We start from the raw sequence: 15,941 nt of genomic DNA, 5'->3' as shown, positions 1-15,941 counted from the left end.
GAACTTCATAGGAAGAGAGAATAGTGGTCATTCCTTGTCTGGGGTTACTTTCTGTCATAATGATTATTAGACTGTTAAAGTCAAGCATTTATTAGACCAATCACATGCTCATATTGTGATTTTTCTTCTTCTGAAAACAGCACTGTGAAACTGCTGTAACGAAATTTCAATTGTAAGAATGATCCATACTGAAGAGCTATATCTAACTTACTGTGACATAAGGATTTTGACATCATTTAAAACCTGTACTGTTTAGCACTTCAGCTCAACTGTATTTCAGTTAAACTGTTCTAATTATGCTCTCTGTACTCCTAGATCTAGCATATGGATTTTTAGTGTCTCAAGATTTACCTGAAATTGTTCAGCATCAGTGCTTACTCCAAATATTTAGTATGCTGTCCGTCTTCGAAAACCTTCCATTGAAGGGTCAAGACAGATGGCAAGCTAGTCTTCACCTAAAGCATAGAAGAATCTAAATCTAAAACACTATATTAGGCAGCCAATTACAACAAAATAACTTGTGCTAAAGATACGATGGTAGGATTCTGGTAAAACTTACTGTATATGGTAAAGCTTTTGTGACTCTGTATGAGCATTTCTTCTATGTGGTCTTACTATTTTAACCTTCTGTAGGTTGCCCTTTGGCAATATATTTTGGCTATACAGAAGTTTGAAAACTGCGTATGAGATATTGAGAACCCCACATGCAAGTAAACAAATTATTCAAAAAAAGATGATATCTGTAACTGTTCTTTGGTAACTTAAAAGGTATGGAGTAGAGAAATAGTTATAAAAATCAGTTGATCAATGCTTTTCTAGTGTATCGTTGAACATGCTTTAGAAGAGCAAACATTAGAAAGCCTGAAAGTCCATCAGAACAGTTTTAACTAGAACTATGCATCTCTGAATTTAAACAAGTCTGTCCTGTCTGGTTCTTAGTGACTGGAACTTGATCATCACAATTTCACTTATCTAAGTCTTCAAGATTTTTCTAGTTATCCTCCCCTTGCCTCAGTTGCTGTTTAGTCTGAGAGAAGAACAGTTCTGTGATGCAAAAGACACTGCAAGTCCAAACTAATACTAAGGCTTCATTGTACTGACCACTGCGCAGATGCTTTAAAATATCCTGTGTGCTTTGCTTATAACCCATTCTTGAACATGGATGCAATTTATACTGGCAAGATAATTGGGACTTCGGCAAGATAGCTTTTTCCTTGGTTCCACTTCCCATTCCCTCTCTTCTCAATTTAAATAAACTATACTATGAGTTTTTTTTGCCTAATTGTCTACAACATGAATGCGTGTTAGACTGGTTAGGTTAGCCACCAGTCACCTTTTAGAGACCTGTGAATGACTTTATGAAAGCTGGACAGAAGACTCAGGTGAAGAGTTTACTTGGACTATTTACAGTATAGGCAATTTGGACAGAATCATCACGTGCTAGCTAATGTCCTCCATGTTGCACTGGGTATTAAATGTGTATGTATTTAATGTTTATATTATTTGGTTCTCCGTATGTGAGAAGAAGAGTTAACTGCTGCTTTGCAGAGATCTGATTGCTTTCTGAATGAAGATGCCACATAAAGTATGGTGCTTAGTGTGATAATAACAGTAACTTGTTAATTATGTGCTAACATAGAATAGTTAGAGATGTGTGGCTAATGAGGCAGCTTTCATAAAAAAGTAGTGCAAGTAGTGAAGGAAATAGTGATATAGGACTTCAGTTGTGCAGGTTAAATGCAGAGACAGGAATAACTTTGGTTCAGCTTACTCTAAAATGAAAGAAGATTCAAACAACTCAAAGATCAGCTCAAGATAATTGAACACTTATGTATTCATTTTCTAATATCTCAGTTGAGAATAGAAGAGAGACTGAAAATGGTCGACCACAGATTACACTGAATTCAAAATGGGTGAAGCAGTGGAAGCTTAAGTTGGCAAGGTTGATTCAGGCTGGGGTGATCTGCAGGAATCCCCACTATTTTATTCCCTTTAATGCATCTATTCACTAGCAGCCTGAAAAACCTTGCTTCAGAAGCTACTGGAAATCCTTTGAATGTGGGACAGATTCATGTAAGATGTTACAATCCTTACTTGCCCTGAGGATGTGAGTATTGCTTTAACAGTTGATCAAAACAAGTCTATGATAATAGAGTTCAGTGCATGGCAGTCTGTGGGCTACTTACAAGAGGCTCACAAAAGGTAAGGAAGAACAGACTTAAACTTCTATCTACGGGCCTAAATCTTTATTCAAAAACTACTAGGAATCTTCAAATTGAAGGGAAAAAATCACTAAATTATTGATTTGTGATTCATTTTTGTTCCTCGGAAAAATATAGAGTAGCTATGGAGAGTTATAGTATAGAGAGTATTTGCACTAGATTTTGCTTCCTAATATTTGTGACAGAACAACAAATGTTTTGACAGCACTGTTGTGGCTTGTTACACAAGCCCACCATAAAGCCTTTTGCTACAGCTCCTGGATTTGGACAGGAAATACAAGTAGTCGATTTTTATCATGCTTTTTAATCACTTCAGATGGCTTTGCAAAGGAGCCATGTATCTATCCCTCCTCTTGCAGATGAAAGTGAGGCACAAAAAGCTAGAATGAGTTGTCCAAGAGCATTTACAGGCCATTAACAGGGTCAGCAATAGAACCCAGAGTACTGGAGTCTTTATCTAAGGCTCTCTCTGCAGTGTCACATTACTGCTTTCAGAAGCCTAAGATTTGCCTGTTATTTCTAACTGTTTCATAAGCCATTAATTTATCCCTGACTAAAAATACTGTATTGAAGACTTTGGGCAGACCCAGTGTGGGCTACTGACTTGATCTTCTTTAAACCTAAAGGGTTGTTTCTTATAAGCTTGGAAGAAGTGAGCCTTTCAGAAGTAGTGATATCTAGAACTGATTTAACCTGCTTGCTCTACAGCTGAAAATATTGATGTAGTTTGCGATTTGCAATTCTTCCCTCCCCACCTCATCCAAATTCATCTTATCTGCATTTTGCATTCCGTGTAATGCAGCTAAATCTTACCACTCTTGTAGCAAAAGATTCTTAAAAATCTCAATTTATCTGGGATCCGTGTCTCTTCTGAAATCGTATGGTTTGATTTTTAGCTGACCTTAGTGGGTCACCTTCTGAGTGAACGCCTGTGGCTGGGATTATCTTTAAGTCTCTTTTTAAGACCTCAGGAAAAGAAAAACATGTACCACATGTGACTGTGGCACCATGTTCATCTAACCTCCCAATTTTGATTCTGCCTTAGCAAATGCTTTCTTGAAGCCTGAACGCTACCGAATCTCGTTACATTTTTAATAAAAGCAATTGCTAGGAAGTCTGGAGGGATGGTGCCTCAACTCTATCATCAGAACTGCCCTTGTAGGTGTTGTGTGATCCTCACACATCACCTGTTTTCAGAATTTTCTTGGGACTACTTCCAGAGGAGGGAGGGGAGTGTGGTACTCTTCCCTGTGAATGATGTCCATGGACATAAGAGCACCTGCTTTTCTATCAAGTGGTGCCAGGCCAGTAGCAAAGAGGGAAATCAAGGTGTTTCTGTGGGCTGTTCCTATGTTCCCAGCCAGTGACTGTTGCAACAGCTGCAGAGCTCTGGGAATCAGCCTGAGTCTGAGCCTCAGCAGTGCCTGCAGGCAGGGCTGACAAAGGTGGGTGAAGCCAAAGGCCCTGTTGAGAGGTGAGCAGGCTCATAGCAGAGCTCGATATTGCAATCACTTGCTTAGTTTTACATTCTGTACCTGGGAATGCTTGCAAAATTGCTTCAATAACCACTTCTATTTCAACAAAATTTTGTGGAATTGGTATGTTTGATCCCATCTGTTGATCAGGAGCATGAGCAATCTGGAGCTCAGAGTGAAAGGAGCAAAGACTTGTAGTAGAAATGCATTCAGAGAAGCCTAAATGACAATTTTGAAGTAATATTAGGAGTGTCATGTCGCTGTGCAGACCAGCCTTTTGTCAGTGATAGGAGTATGCCTTAAGCAGGTAGTTATAATGGGTGATCCTGGTTAAAGACAAAATGTGTTGGCTGTGGTGGACAGGACCTATTTTTACATAATCATGAATAAGGATGCAGTTAAAATCCCCCAGAAGCAGCAACACTGCTTCTTATCAGTTGCAAGGAATCACACAGTGAAAATTATAGCCATGCTTCAATGTAATGTTTAACATTTGTATGTGAAGATCAAACTGCTTCAAGCACCTAATCTACATTTTCAGCCTTGTTTTCCAAGTGACACCCACTGACCTCCATTGACTGAAGTGCCTGAGCATCATCTTTTGGATTGCACTGTTTTTACGTGTTTCAGATAGTCTGAATCAATATGCAGCTTCTGTTTTAAAGTATGTTGGATGTAAACAACATAATTTTAAAGATGACCCATCAAAATAGCACCATTCTCCAAAATTATCTATTAATATCAATACCTATGCCTAGGTATTTAATGTAATACTGAGACGAAGTGATGTTTTGACTTGGCAGTATCATTCAAGATCTGCTTCTCACTGTCCCCACTCAAACATGAATGCACAGTGATAAAAAGATGTGGGCTACATATTACATCCATAGATCTTCTAAAATCTGTGGCTCAAATCAGAAAAGCTTTTGTTAGATCTTTCTGCAAATTCCTAATTTCAGGTTTTTCTTGGACTCTGTCTCCATTTCTTGGAATCTACTTTTGTTTCACTCATTGCATCAGTGTTGCATCCAAATGACGAGATCCGTCTTTACGACTGGGTTTTCCTTTCATCTGAAAGATATATATCGGTTGTGTATATTACCTTGAAGAGAGTATACCCTGAACAAGTCTTTCATTATGAGAGTCAGGCCCTGAGTAAAGAAGAATTATAGGAAGCACCTTCAATAGTATCAACTGGACGAATCATTTGATATAAGAAGGCTGAAGGTATGTGAGAGCCTGTCTCCAGAACTGCCAAAGGGGAAAAAATGGCTTCTATAGGAAAGTTCTTACTAGTTTGGGAGATAATTCTCCCCCCAGGTCTAGCAGGATAAGCGTGAGCTCCCCATTTTTACAAAGCACTCACTCCTGATGCTCATCCAAGAGACTGCCAGGAGCAGTGGAAGACACATTGTGAGCAGCTAAATCTGAAATAAGCACTAGAAATCTTGTGCTTCATTTTCAACTTATTCAGCTGTTGGCAATGATGTGGACTATCCAGAAGGTGCTTCCTAAATGGCTTTCAGGATTTCTGTACACCTCAGTAGTGAGGGATGGTACCCATTTCGGTCCTGGAGACAAGAAACTGGAGGTGTCCATAGTCTCATCATCAACACGTCGTGCATCAAATCTTGAGAGCAGGTAGCTGTGGAGTGTGGTACGATTTTACCTCATCAACAACGGGTTGTGTTTACCAGTGGGGACATGTTTTTTTTCATACTAAGAAGGGGGACTATGGGGAATGTTGAGTTCAGCAATGATTGACTAGAAAAAAAAATGCGGTTGCAGGTCCTTGCTGTTTGTCTTACCTATTTGTCCCTTCTCTGAAGCGGGCTTTGAGTTGGGCGGCTAGAAGGGAGGAGTCCAGGTGCTTATGCTCCCTCTTTGCAGCCTGCATTGCATCTGTTAGGTATGGCTTATCTAGTGAGTGGGGTGAAATGTATAGTTATCAGTCCTTATGACTGCTTCGTGAAAGATATTTCCTCAGAAATGTCCTGAAGAGTATTCTGGAATTAGGCTCTGAGCTGTCATTGATGTTGAAAAGCAGTGCTGCTCTCCATGGACATCTTTTTATTGTTCCTTCCCTGTCCCCTCTTCTGTCAGCACTAGTGTTTATGCAGCAGCACGATGAAGCAGATCAGAGAGGTAATCCGTCTGGAAACTAATCCAGCTGAAGGAGCAGCTAGTTTTCAGGCTCCATGCACGGAAAAGTGGTGGGAAAGCTTGGCCCCAGTGTGGTGAAGGAAGCTTGCACACAGATTGACTTTCTGCAATTCTAGAATCACACCATTAACAAATTCCCTAGATCTTTGGGTGAATATTCAAAAGTTACTTTTAATTAGGTATGTTACGCAGGAATGCTGGAAATCCTCTCAACCATAGCCGCCTGCTGTAGGATCTGTCTGTGCTGCTGCTGCAGCAACAAATTATATTTCTTGACTGGTCTGTCCGTTTAAGGATGCAGCAGCATGTGCTTAAAAGGTGACAAAACTGAGATCACGCATTGTATATAGCTTTGAGTTTAAGGAGTTCATTTCTCTTGATTGCCACTTGGTGGAGATGTTGGTTGTTGTCTTCAAGAAGCATTGGACTTCCACTATTGAGGGCAAGTAGCATTCAAGGGGTATTTTACAGGTCAGTAATGAGGGATGACTTTTTCCAGTGCTGCATGTTTTTTCCAGTAATCCTTGCATTCAGGACACATGGCTTCCTATTTGTACTCCATTTTACATGTAAACATTTCTACGCTTGCAGGGTGAACTGATCAACTGCAGGAAGTACTTTGCTAGGGACAACTGATCAAATATCACAGATTTTCAGTCTAAGATGCTGTAAGCGTTTTCTTTTGAATCCTCTGTTATTTGTCATCCTAGGTTATTCTAGAGCTGGAAGGTTTTCCTATCCCATTTTTATCACATCAGTCAAACACTGACTGTAGTCTTTTTGTCTCCCCAATGGCACAGTTTCTTGAGTTGAGATCAGAACTCTGTCCTCAGTGGATAAGCTCTCACTTTCTCCAGATATACCATTATCAGTGTCTTTCACTCTCATGTCCCTACTTGAACTGAAGTCCTTTGATCTCTGTCCATCTGTGTCACTTATAGGGTGACGGTTCTTTTTAAGGAATCTGGAAGGATATTGAATGTTTACTTGTCACTAGCTAACTCTTCTGGAGAAGATGGATGTTTAATGTATGCTTGCTGAGGTGAATGGTGGATTGCATCCCTGCAAGATTTTCGGAGATTTTGCAGTTGAAGAGAACTGAGTGCTTGCATTGCCTCCTCACTTCAGTATGTGCTATGCCGTATAGGTGCTGTATTCTCTGGTCTTTGGTGTTTGTCATGCCCGACATGTGAATGTAAATACCAAGAGATATGTAACCTTTCATTATGCACAGGGCATAAAAAGAGGAATTTACCCAAACTGACTGATAAAGAAGTGCGGTGTGTATGGAAAATGGTCTACTCTCTACATTTGCTTATGACTAATGTCTCAGGTTCTCATCAGTTTGATGCAGAGATGGAGAAGAGGCCATCCGTTCAGAAAGCTCTGTGTGTAAATGAGATCAATAGCACTGTAAAATCTTCTCTACTGACTATTGATGATGAGCATCAGAATAACCTAGTCCTTGAGGAAATTTACACAGTAGGGGTAAACGTATATTCGCTGTAAGGATAACAATTGGTTTAAATATGTTGTATAAACTCTGTTTTCCTCAGTTGGTTTTGTATCTAGTACTACAAACTGGTTTTCTGAGACACTGAAGATCTTACACCCCCTGGTTCCTCGGCTTAAGTTACGTTTGTCTTCGCTGCAAAGCAGAAGAAGAAAATGGAAAACTGGGATTCTCATGTATTTTTAAGTCTCAGTTAGCCAAGATGATAAGGAAAACTTGAATAAGACAACATCAGCCTCATATTTTAGAGAATTTTCCTATTTGGAATAGGATAAAAAGAAGTAATATTTTTCTGCTGTTTTGTGCAGACAGGTTATTGACAGTTAGTGCAAGTGCATGTTGAGGTGGATAGACTAGCTATCATTCTAGGAATTTATGAATATTTGACCTTTATTGTTTCTTTTGTAATTTCCATTCTTAAAATCTGATCTTTCTCTTGCTTGCCTTTTTGTTTTACTGGTGAATTATTATGTGATTGATTGGATGACTTTGTCTTGTAATGTAGCTTAGCAAAAGCTAGGCACATTTTGATGCAAATGTGGCTTTCTCAGCTTTACATTTATGTAGGTAGTATTACTCCTATGAACCACTTTCAGCGAGAACTGGTGTTATATTCGTTCACAACAGAAAACGGAGTGTTTTATTTTACTTTTGCGGTGATCTGATCTGATACACAGAACAAATGAGAAGAAGAAAACATAAAGGATTCTTTAAATAAACTCTTTTCTAATGTAACATTACCTGTAATAGTCAGTGTTGGGCAGTGCTGTACAGTGGAATATGCAGAGCTATCCTGCATTGCCCTGAATGTGCTTGGGTAGATAGTGGAGGTCCAGCTAGCGTAATCAGTTTCCACAGCCTGCACAAGCATCTTGATAGTTATATTCTTTTGCAAGACACTACAGTGGATAATATACATCATACCTTCAGCGTTTCCGTACCCATGAAGTGTGAGAGAAAGAAGCTACCAGTCTGCTTTACAAGTCAAATTTTGGAAGGCAGAAAAGTAGTCAGTGAGGGAACACAAAAAGATGGTAAGGGAATGGAATATTTTGGCTTACTTTTAATTAGAACCATTCTGTTTATCACCCATATTATGAAATAAAAAGGAAAAATATCCATTACTATAGCATATGTACCAAGAGAAAATATTTGTGTTATAGTTACTGAGTAATTTTAATTGACCTGCCAAATATAATTGATTAGCAATACAAGTCTTCGCTTTAAGAGTATTTCCCTTGTCATAGTATATGAGATACAACTGGCGTTATATTTATTTCTAGTCTATCTAATGACCTTTGTCTGAAATTCATAATACTGCCAATTCAAAATCAAAACTATCGTTTATTTCTGTCACCCCAAAACCAAATCAAGCCCAATCGGTAAAGTTCAAACTTTTCTCTAATGAACATAAGCCTTCTTGTACCTTTCCCCTTAGAGAAACCCAAAGTACAAAGATAGGACTTACATGTTTTGGCTTGTAAGAGAGAATGTAGTAAACTACTGAAGGAGATTGACAACTTGGAGAGCTCTGGGCTGAAGGTTCTTCTGTTTTGGGGAAGGGGGTTTTTTGTGTGTGTGTATTGGGAGGGGATGTTTTTCTTTTTTTCCTTGTCTTGCCAAGGAGTAACCATACCCTGAACTTTACTGCTCATCTGCTCATAGGTGTAGTGCTCTGACATGACCAGAGAGGTATGTGCCACCTCGACTGATGTTAGTCATGTGAAGTGACCTGTGCTCTGTTCTCATTTCCAGCATTGCAAACCAGCAGAAGTGACCAATGCTGTTATTCAACATGTTACTGTAAATTAGATTAGAATCTGTTGCTCTTGGATTTGCTTAGTTAGTCAATGGTATCTATAAATTGAACACCTTCTAGAGCATTTTCACTGTAACGTGAAGCGTGCATTATTTTTAAGGGTTAAACTTTACTGAGTGAAGTAAAACAATCTGAGCCCTTTCCTCATACAAAGGGGAAAATTTTAAGAAATTTAAGATCATTCTACATGTAAAAAGCTCATTAAATATCAGGAAAGTGTGTGAGTAACCCTTCCACCCTCAGCTGATAAAAAAGACTTTTCACTTCACGTGAATATGTAGACTATAGCTCCCTCAACCCTCACTTTTTTTTTTTTTTTTTTTTTTTTGGCTTCTGACTCAAACCGTGCAAAGGGGTGTTCCAGGGTAAATACTTTGAGTAACTGTTAAACTGGCAGATGTCTTATCTAAAAATAATGGTAGAGGAAGGAAAACTCTCAATTAATTGTTTTTTTTTTCTAAAATATAGCATAAAGTAGTTATGACATCATTCCTTTCATGTCATTAAATTCATATAAGCTGTTGTACTACAGTGTAAGACACATTTTAGATGAATGAAAAATGCAGGAAGTTTGAATGATGAGCGTACATAAATTTACTCATCTTTTATATAAGCCTTCTTGAGGTGCTGAAGTTTTCAGTACATTAGTTGTTCACAAAGAGCACTCTTGTATAAAACATTTCAAAGGTAATTTTCTAAGGCCAAAGAATGACTAAAAACTTATTAAAGGGCAGTCAATAATTTGAGTCTGAAAGGAGACCAATGAGAAATGAACTATACTGATGTAAAAGGCAATGGGGTTTGCTTATATAAAAGAATCATCTGCCCCTTTTATGGATTCAGTGTCCTAAAACAGAAGCTATAGAAGTGGTGTTGGCTGATGCAGAGGCAAAATCATTATGTTCAAATCATGTGCCATTGAAGGAAAGGTGAGTGGGGAAAATCTTGGCAAAACATTCATACCTGTTGTAGCAAAAGACCAAGAGAGGTGGTTGCCCCTTCTGCTGCAGGGTAAATACAATTGCTCTTATGCTCTGTATTTCAGGATGGATAAAATTAATCAATGAAGAAATAGTATGTTTAAGGAATATGTTAAAAATAAGAAAATTAATTAGTTGATCTATCTGATTCCAGGCAGTTTTTAAATAACTTGTCATATATTTATTGGCTATTACAACCTTGCATAAGAGCTTCTCCAGCTTCATAAAGAGAATTAATGTGAAATCAATAATGGCATTTGACAATTCACCAAACGTTTCCCATCCAGAGAAAGTCTTCACTTTGAGTGCTGCTAATGCTACACCGAGAAACCACACGTAGAGACTGTGATGGCAGATGAAAGAGAATGCAAAATAGATGGAAAGCATGGGGAAGACAGATGCTTTCAGAAGCAACCAGAAGGAATGAGGAAGACCTACCTGTTTCCCAGACAAGTGCAAACCTTAAAACAGCCACTGTGGGCATCAGCTTGCAAAAAGCCTTTTGCTTGATGATGTAGCCTAGGTGCTAACACTGATGTCTGCCTGCAGGATCCAGACTGGTGTGAACAGCAACCCAAAGTTCACTTGATGTTGAGAACAGCAACAGAAGTAAAGGAACATGAGTTCCCATGGCATATTAGAAGCATGGTCCCTGCTGGATTCTAGGCAGTGAAGAGGATACTTGTGCAGTATCACATTGATTTGTTCTGCTATCTCAGAAAGCCTGGAATTATTGTGGAAATGGGCATAAACAAAACCATAAATAGGTTTGTTATTTTATATTTTTAATACAAACACAGTGAGGAGCAGTACAACACGTGAGATGATAGATAAGTGGTAATCTTGTGGCTGAATGTATTTAGGCTACTTCACTGGTGGAAAAGATGCACCGTAGTTGTAAGTCACACAAGTTAATACAACTAATTACCTACAGTTGCCACCTTTGATCTGGGAAAATAAATAAGATTTGTCAGTGTCCCCTCTCCTCCTCCTCCCTCCCCTAAGCAATGCAGAATTGTCTTCCAGTCTCCGTAGCATCACTCAGAAATAGCAACAGCAGAACAAGCCTGTAGAAGCAGGGAGGCAGTGGTCTTTCCAGAAAGGCTCAGCGGAGCTGTCGTACCCAAGAGCAAGGTTCACAGTTTGGTCGTTGTTGCCTGCGTCACACATTAACCGTGTCTGTGCCAGACACCCGTGCCCACACCTTCTTAGTGGCTTTCAAATGAGATCTTAAAATACACTACTTCATTGCTCATTTTGATTTCCTGTTTTGGGGACTTGTGTGTCTCGTTTCCCCGAGCTTTTCTGTGAACTTAAGGGTTAGAAATGTGTTTCTCTTTTTAGGTAAAAACTCAGATTTTCATGAAGGCACGTGACTCCAGAAGCTTAGGCTTAAACCAGCAGATAAGAGATTCCTGATAAAATTGGCAGAATTGCACCACTGTAAGCACTTCCAGAGACATATGCTGCTTTTCCTACTCCTGGAAGTAGTCCCACAGATGTCTCATGTCTTATTCACTTGAGTCATGGTTGCAGAATTGATTTTTTTGACGTTTTGGATTCCCAGATTGTTACATTGAATGTGGTGTTTAAAGTGCAAATTCTAATGGAAAAGCTACTTAATTTAAAACATAGAAGAGATGCTTTACCAAAAAACAATATTTTGAATTTAAACTGTGTCCTGATTTACAGTTGTATTTGGTCAAATTCAGACATCTCCAAGGACAAAGAATCAAAAATATATAAGTAAACTTGTCATGGCACACTCCTGTTAAAAGTTTTGTGTTTTTTTAATTGTAGTTTTCACCAGTCATATTATTTTGGTATTAGTCACTAGGTGGTGCTGTCATACATAGTCTGCTACATTCCTTTTTTTTCAGTCTGTGAGTGGCCTAAACTGTAAATTTTAAGCTGAAGTTTATTTTGGAAGGAAACTATGGGAGTTTTGAAGCTAGAGAGAAAAATCTCTTGCTCATTTGGACTAGAGTGAACTTTTAGAGTAAAATTGCTCTAGGGAGCCTGGATATTATTTTTTGGCTGGGATTCCTGAGAGATTGGTTTGATAGATTCCTGATTGCCTGAAAAATTCCTGAGGGTTGTCTTTGTGCCATTTGTGATCACCTTGGCTCTCAGGTTCGTGTGCTCTGTAAGAAACTTTGGTAGTGCTAAGTCTGTACTTACAAGCTCTCTAATTCTGTGTTGCAGGGCTTTACTATCTATTGTTGTTGAGATAATAATGACTTATTTTCCATATCTGTTTTTCCTGTTAAACAGCTGAATTTGTTGCATATAATTGTTTACACTATACCGTTAACTGGTATTGGATGATATTAGAAAACTTGCACATTACAGATATAATTAAAGAACTTCAGCTTTTTTTCATTTGCATTGTCATTTTAAAATTGCTTTTCAATTTCATTCTATCAGTTTTTCTTATAAAAACAAATTGTCTGCAACAAACCTTTACAGAGTTCAAAATCCTAGATATGTCCTGATAAGAGATTCATTGAGTACTAGAGATGGTCTGAAAATGGCAAACATTTCTCAATGCTTCCTCTACATTTTCAAAAAGCTTCTGGAACATTTGAATTAGATAAATGAACTCCAAATGATTTCAGTTTTCAGGCTAGGAAAGTTGTTTTCTTCTTCCTCACTTCTAGTATTTTTTATGAGAAGTGAGGACAGGATCAGACAGATGGAAGGAGAAAAAGTGCGAAGGAACTGCAGTATCAAAATCTTCCAAACTACAGTATTGATTTGAAAAATGAAAACATTAATTGTGTAGCTTCCCCATCTAAATTCCAGGAAGTTTTTTAAAATACCATTGTAATTTTAGAAAATGCTGCCTTTATTCAGAGATGACTGAGAATGAAAAATATTGCTGAGCTCTATTAAGCATTTTCATATGGAATCTATTTTCAGCCACATACCAGCAAATGTAAATGCTTTTTTTTTTTGAATGAGACCCTGATCTTGCAGTACCTTTTCATATGTGAGTCCCTTGTAAGTCTCCCATTGTGTTTTGAGTCAGATCCTTTCCACAGACTTTTTTTTTTTTCCTGTATCAGCCTCTTGCAAACTTAGCGTAGAGCAAGGTTCACAGTTATTTTCCACAGGCACAGGAAGGATTTCCCCTCTCAGGGGTGCACTTGGCTTTCCACAGTGGAATCCAAGCACAAATTAATGCCAGTTCTAATCATTTGCAATAAAGTTTCTCGTGGCATACAATACTTAATACTAAAAACTACAATTTGTGATTTAACTTGTTAACCATTAAGAGGCTTTTTACAGTCCTAATCAGATTAAATGGCTTAGTGGTTTTTGTATTACTGCTACAGTACTAGCACTGATATCTGTCTCAATGTTGGTGTTTCTCTTAATCTCCTATTTTGACAATAATTTAGTAATGTTCAAATATTGGCTTTCTAGAAAAAAATAAGGTCTACTATGTGCAATTAATTGAGAATCTGGAAATCACGAGTGCAATGCAAGAGCCAAAAATACCCCCAAAAAACTCTGACTCTTCTTTAAAATTCATTGTATTTTAGTTTTGGAGGATTAGCAATATTGTAGCGTTTAGAATCTGCAATATATTTATTTTTCCTTGTCCTTCTTGGTTAAGTTTATTTCTTGTATCTTGGAGGTAAGAAGCAGCTGAAATTTTCTTAAGGAAGGAAAAAAAAAAAAAAAAAAAAGCAAAACCTGTTTGTTCTCCTCTGATTGGTTATTACAGATTTTATGACCCTTAGTAGCAACCAGGATCTGTGCTCACATCCTTGATCGAAATTTCCACCTCCTCCTCCTCCTTCTGCAATGACTCTGTGCTGTCAGCCTAGCTGCCATCTTCCAGCCTAGTGCAGCTCAGTGAACATTTTCATTCTAGCTTGGAAAGTGCTTTGTGATCCTTTCGCGTGAAAGGTTAATGTTCAGACTATGGTCACTCCTGGCAAACAAGATTTTGTATTTCTCACAGGACATTCATTGCTGTCAGATGGAGCAGATGAGACCAACTGTTGTTGGACTGTGTCAAGTAACTAAGCGTAACAGGCAAGAACCAAGCGTGCGTGAGGCAAAAGGTCAAACCGTTTAAGTTGACAATACCAAGGGCCCAGTTTTCTCAGTTATGTTTTACCAGGTGCAGATTAAAAAAAAAAATAATCAGGTTGTTTAGATAACCTGCCCTACATATTAGAGGCCCATAAACAACAGTATCACAAAAGGAAAACATCGATGGAGAAATCCGACTGGGGATTCTGTGCGGGTTTTGTGTTGGAAGAGCCAGCCTCATCAGATTCAGGTTTGTGGAAAAGTATCCCCCAGTTATCGGTGCAAATCCATCAGGCCTTGAGAGATTGCTGCCAGCACAAGTTGGCACTGTGAACTGGGTGCTAGGCTGGCAGCCGTCCTGCCCAGCGCCTCGCTGTACCTTCCCTTCTGACTTCGAGATGTGCCCTTTGGATGATCCCCTTCCCACCTCTTGCTCCCTTCCTACCATGCAGTTGCTTTGTCCTGTTAGACTTAGGCTCCTGGAGAGGGCAGGTCTGCAAGCTCCCTCTTGCTAGGTGTTTGCAAAGTTTGCCAGCACAACAGAAGTGAAATCAGTTAAGATCTCTGGGTACCTCTGCACTTCCAATAATAGTTATTATTAATAGCAAAAATAACTAGTTATAATACAGCGCGGAAAGGGGAATAGCTTGCGTCATTAATGTCGAGTTTAAAGAGCAGAAGTATCTGACAAGCTCTATTTCTGTTTTCATTACCTGTCCTCCTCTGGAGGACCATACGCATATCCCTGAATACAGATCCAGTTTCTGCCCTTACTTATACACAATGTAACCTCATCTCTTTCAAAACAAGATATAATGCCATTAGAGCAGATTGGCATGAAATCAAGGGCAGGATTTTGTCCAAGGAATTCAGGATGTCTTATTTTTTATAAGCACCTGGCATCAGAAGGGTCATTGAGAAATTTACCCAGACTGGACTTTCTTCCTAGCTATCTCAGTTCTCAATTATATCTCTGGTCCTTTTTCCTGTGCTGTTTTCCATTATACTAAGTGGCTACTTTTAACATCCTTCAGAATATTTTATACTGCTATTGCTGTATCTCATCCAGATACAGGGGACAATTGCATGGTCGGTGGTCATTACCCAGGAACTTGGTCAGCCCTCCTCATGTTCTCAAAATTACTAATAGATTAATACTCATCTCCACATTGCTGTGGGCTAATTATTGGTAAATCATATAGACTCAACAGATTAATGTATATGACTAATGTTTAGCTTTATGTATTTCTTTTCGTTTTTGCAACATTTTTCTTCTCTTTCCTGCTGTTTTGCATGAGAATACCAACAATTCAGTATTCTGAATTATTGATTTAGGCTATCTTATAATTTTTTTTCACTTGCACTTAAAAATCACTTTCTGCTTTGAAATTTCAGCATTTCAAAAAGAGGAAGAAAATTCTCTCTTCCAACATGAAACTGCTTGGACTAATGTAGTATTTTTTTGGTATAGCAGTCAATGCTTTGTTTTCTGGTAGGTACAACTTCTCTATAGATGTCTCTTTATAGTCCTTCATGGCCCTTCCATAAGGAATGTGAAGTCAGTATGGCTTGCAGATTGTTGAAAAATTGTTCTGTGGACAGCAGGTGCATAATTCATTGTCCTTTAGAAAATGTGATCAGTTGCTTTGAATTCATGCTCATAAACTACAATTAAAATTTCTTTTACTGTATCCAGAGAAGGATCTGAACTGCTTCCACTAT

This window comes from Rhea pennata, chromosome 3 (genome assembly GCF_028389875.1).
Source record: "Rhea pennata isolate bPtePen1 chromosome 3, bPtePen1.pri, whole genome shotgun sequence".
NCBI lineage: Eukaryota > Metazoa > Chordata > Aves > Rheiformes > Rheidae > Rhea > Rhea pennata.
Note: the sequence above shows the minus strand (reverse complement) of the source record.